This window comes from Bison bison, unplaced genomic scaffold (genome assembly GCF_000754665.1).
Source record: "Bison bison bison isolate TAMUID 2011002044 unplaced genomic scaffold, Bison_UMD1.0 scf7180017864264, whole genome shotgun sequence".
NCBI lineage: Eukaryota > Metazoa > Chordata > Mammalia > Artiodactyla > Bovidae > Bison > Bison bison.
In genome coordinates, this window is record NW_011494836.1 from 2,252,961 (window position 1) to 2,257,751 (window position 4,791).

The 4,791-nt window shown below is 44.2% G+C and overlaps 1 protein-coding gene across 1 annotated transcript in view; it reads right to left on the reverse strand.

The window, feature by feature from the left end:
- Positions 1–4,791, reverse strand: part of LOC104994715 (liprin-alpha-1-like) — an 87,638-nt gene that overhangs the window by 61,980 nt on the left and 20,867 nt on the right. The window lies entirely within an intron of this gene.

A 4,791-nucleotide genomic window follows, 5' to 3' on the forward strand; every position in this document is an offset into this window, starting at 1 on the left:
AACTGGAGTTTCTTAAGGTCCCCCCTGATCTACTGTATGAGACGCTCTGAATCACTCCTCCAAGCCATACACATGCTCAATACTAAATTAACCTGAAACACATCTTCCCCAAGGTTCTGGGCCCACCGTGCCCCTTAGCTTTAACCAGGTACTACTGTTTTGCAATTCTGAGGAAATTTAGGAATTTGGGGGGCATGTTTCACCACTCTCACTTGGAAGATACTAAGGAATATCTAATAAGTTGGACATGATACTTCTCTCTCGTCACCCATTGTGAGAGTTCTTAGTACACAAAGTAAAAATAAAGAGCAATTTGATTGGTAAAGAAAATCCTACAGCAGGTTGGAAAGGTGCAGATGCTGCATTAAGATCAAGGTCTTGTACAAGGTTCATGGGAGTACAGGATGTACGGATATTTTGTAAACTTCATGGAAAAGAAACAAGGGTGGAGCAGAGTAGCCACTCGGCTTCAGTGACCCCCTACTGATTAGCTGTGCACCTTCCTGCAGGTGTGATCACCACTGGACCCTGGGAAGAGCCCTTCACACCTTGAACTGTGAGGCTCCCCAGCAGGCTGGCCTGTGACCTCCTGGGCACCATCACCTTCTGCTGCTTCCTGAACTGGCCACATTTTCTCCCTCTGCCTTCATCTCCTCTGCCTTTATCTCCTCATCTTTTGTGGGGTTGCCAGTACCTTGTTGTCTGTGCTGGGCCAAGGAAGACGCACCTTTGCACTTCTGAACTCTACTGGCCCCCTGAAGACACGTCATCCTTCCATGATCGTTAACTCTGGCCCTGATGGGAGAGAGCTGTGTTCACTCACCTCTGATGTACTCTCTTTTAGCTAAAGAAGCAATCCGTTCTAATCATGCTTTTTAGGTGGCTGGATTTACCAAACAGAAATACGCAAATCCCAGTTAAATTTGAATTTTAGGGAAACAATGAAAACTTTTTTTTCTCTTTTTTTAGTAGAAGTCCATCTCCTGCAATACTTGGGATGTACTTATACTAAAAAATTATTCACTGAAAACCAAATTTAACTAAATGTCTTGTTTTTTACCTGACAGGCTTACTCCCAAGGTAAAGGGGTTCCCATTTTAGCTTCCCATCCTAGGAGTGGCACTTTGTCTTAGAAAGAAATGTATTTAGTCATCAAAATAAGGTCAGAATTACCTGCACGCCAGACATGACTTGTGACATATTGATCACATGTTGAAATGATAATATTTTGTGTTTACTGGATTAAAATATAATTTGAAAATTAATTTCATCTGCTTCTTTATGGTTTTAAATGTGGTTACTAGAAAATTTAAGGTATTATATGGAGCTTGAGTTTGTAGTCCATAGTACACTTCACTGGACAGCTTTGGCCTAGAGCAAAAGCCATGCTGGGGGACCTAACGACCATCGGGCTGGGAGTGGGGCACCCCTCTCCCCAGAAAGAGTTAGACTCTCCCCTTTGGAGTCATTTGTGGCTGAACTGGTCAGGGGCATACAGATTCCTTGAGTGTAGTTTGTCTTTACAAAGATTTTATTGTTTGAATTTTTCAGTTCTGACCAAATCTTGGTGGTTTTTGATTGACGAGAGACCAAACAGGCCTGGAGTGCATTTCCTGTTAAGTATATTTGTATCAGGGTGCTTCCCAGGTGACTCTGGTGGTATAGAACCCATCTGCCAATTTAGGACACACAGAAGACTAGGGATAAAAGTTTGATCCCTAGGTCAGGAAGATCGCCTGGAGGAGGGCAAGACAACCCACTCCAGTATTTTTGCATGGAGAATCCCATGGACAGAGAATCTTGGTGGGCTACAGTCCATGGGGATGCATTGAGTTAGACATGACTGAAATGACTGAGCACACACGTGTATTTGCAGTTGAATTATGACAGCAGATTGTGACACATGGGAAGAAGCAAGATGGGTGTGGAAAGGGGGTGATTTGGGAGGGTCTGGTTTCTGGAAGCTGTACCGTGTTGTCCTTTTTACTCCTCTTTTTCTTCTTTTGGTTTTATGATTGCATACTGGTGGTGGCAAGACAACACTGACTGCATTTGCTAGAAGCAGGTGTCCCCATTAATTTAGATTTTAGAGACTGAAAATTAAAGAGGATGCATTATGCAATATGAAAGAAGGAAATGAAAATTTCTTTGGCAACATTCAAACTCTGAATATCTCCTGAGTTGGGTTCGTGGCGGTGGAAGTCTTTTTATATAAGTCTTATATAAGATATAAGACAATATCTTAGGATCGTAGTTTAGTTGTAGGACTACAATTCTCCTTGATCATTCACTGCTTTCCTCTCCCTATCCCCTAACCTTCTGAAGTTCTTGGAAAGTCAAGAAACAGTAGTGAGAGCAAAGCAAATAAAAATGCAAGAGCTTTCAGAGGCCAAGGGCTTGGTCTCTGGTCAAATAACCTGACCTTTACTCAGTTCCATTTACAATCTCTCTTCTGGGAAGGCTTGGACAGTAAAAGAATCTGCCTGCAATGCGGGAGACATGGGTTCGATCCCTGGGTTGGGAAGATCCCCTACTCCAGTATTCTTGCCTGGAGAATCCCCATAGATAGAGGAGCATGGAGGGCTACAGTTCATGAGGTCGCAAAGAGTCAGACATGACTGAGCAACTAAGCATAGCACACGCCAAGCACAGCAACTTGGAGAACCTGCTCTTGCTGCAGGATCCACCTTCTGTCCACTTCCACTTTTCCCTCCAGGTCTCACTACCTGCTGATCATGTTGCCACAGTGTCCCTCATAGGTGTCTTGTCACCAGTTTGAGGACATGACCTCCAAGATGTCAGGCCAGTGGGAAGTTGATGCCACATACCTTAGCAGCTGGCAGTCTGGCGCATCTGGTGATAATTTCATTAAGCTCAGCCCTCCCCCACCCTAGGTCTTCTTGTTGGCATTGTTGTTAATTTGAGGACTTCTATAGGACACGTGTGACACATGGCTCTTCAGTAAGAGGAGCTGATAGCCTTGGCTGGCAGAATGAGGCATGGGGCTGTGTGCTAGGTTCCATTTTCTGAGAAGGAGAACACCTCAATTTCATGAGGCCTTGAGCTCTCAGACCCAAAGGAGAGAAACCAAGGGTGTAGAAGGTTGACAGGCACTGACTGGAAATCTGTGTGAGAAGGTGTTACTGCTGGCTGTGTCCTGTGTCTCATGCTGAGCACAGAAAAACTGATGCTTTTGAACTGTGGTGTTGGAGAAGACTCTTGAGAGTCCCTTGGACTACAAGGAGATCCAACCAGTCCATCCTAAAGGAAATCAGTCCTGGGTGTTCATTGGAAGGACTGATGTTGAAGCTGAAACTCCAACATTTTGGCCACCTGATGCAAAGAGCTGACTCATTTGAAAAGACCCTGATGTTGGGAAAGATTGAAGGCTGGAGGAAAAGGGGACGACAGAGGGTGAGATGGTTAGATGGCATCACTGACTCAATGGACATGCTTTGGGTAAACTCCAGGAGTTGGTGATGGACAGGGAGGCCTGGCATGCTGCGATTCATGGGGTCACAGAGTCAGATTCGACTGAGCGACTGAACTGACTGACTGACTGACTGGCCACCACCATCATCGTGCACGGTCACTTGCCCTTGTTCAAGTTCAACAGGTCCAACTCCCCTTATCCCCTGGCAGCCTTATTCTACTTGTTTTTGCAATGGACTTATCTGGACATCTCACAGTGGAATCATAGATTATTTGTCCATTTCTGTTTAGCTTGTTTCACTTGGCATATGACTTCGAACTTTACTCAATTTGCAACACATGTCATAATGTCCTTAGTTGTTAAAAATAAATAGCACACAGGCTCACCATCATGTACAATCAGGGAATTACAAATTAAAATCGTGATATATCACACCACACCTCTTAGGACTGCTAAACTCCAAATATAAGATAATACTAATTGCTGGAGGGTGAGGAACAACAGCAATTCCTCATTGCTGGTGGAATGCATGTACAGCCCCCATGAGAGACAGTCTGGTAGTTTTCCCCAAAGCTCAACATGTCTCACCTTGGGATCCAACAATCATGCTTTCAGTATTTACGCAGTTGCTCTGAAATTCTATGTCCAAATGCAAACAAGGATGCAGTTTTGCACAGCAGTTCTATTCACAATGGCTACAAACTTGAAGAAATCAGGATATCTTTCAGTAGATGAATGTGCAAGCAAATTGGTGTACACAGATATCAAGGGGACCAGAACACACCACCCCAAATTATGTCTGACATGAGTTAGTTTAGTTTAACTTAATAATAATAATAAATTCTGAGTAGAGGTTGCCCCCTATTTTTTTTTTTTTAATGTGTTCATTTCTTTATGGCCACACTGTGTCTTCGTTGCTTTGAGAGGCCTTTCTCTAGCTGTGGAGAGCTGGTTCTGCTCTTGTTGCAGAGCGTGGGCTCTAGGTGTGCAGGCTTCAGCAGTTGTGGCGCCTGCATGTAGTAGTTGTGGCTCCCCAGCTCTAGAGCGCTGGCTCAGTAGTTGTGGTGCATGAGCTCAGCTGCTCTGAGGCATGTGGGATACTCCTGGATCAGGGATAGAACCTGTGTCCACCGCATTAGCAGGCAGATTTTTAGCAGCTAGCTCGCCAGGGAAGACTGAGGTTACCCTTTTGTGAGGTACATTTACATTTATTAGAGAAATCTCCATTTGTAAGGGTGTCCCCCTTTGAACCTAGGAGAGGAATACTTACATCTTAAGGAAGGAACACTTATCAGTGAGGAAGTCAGGACTTAAATCTGCAAACAATCATCTGTTTATTTACTGTGCTTTGCATGATA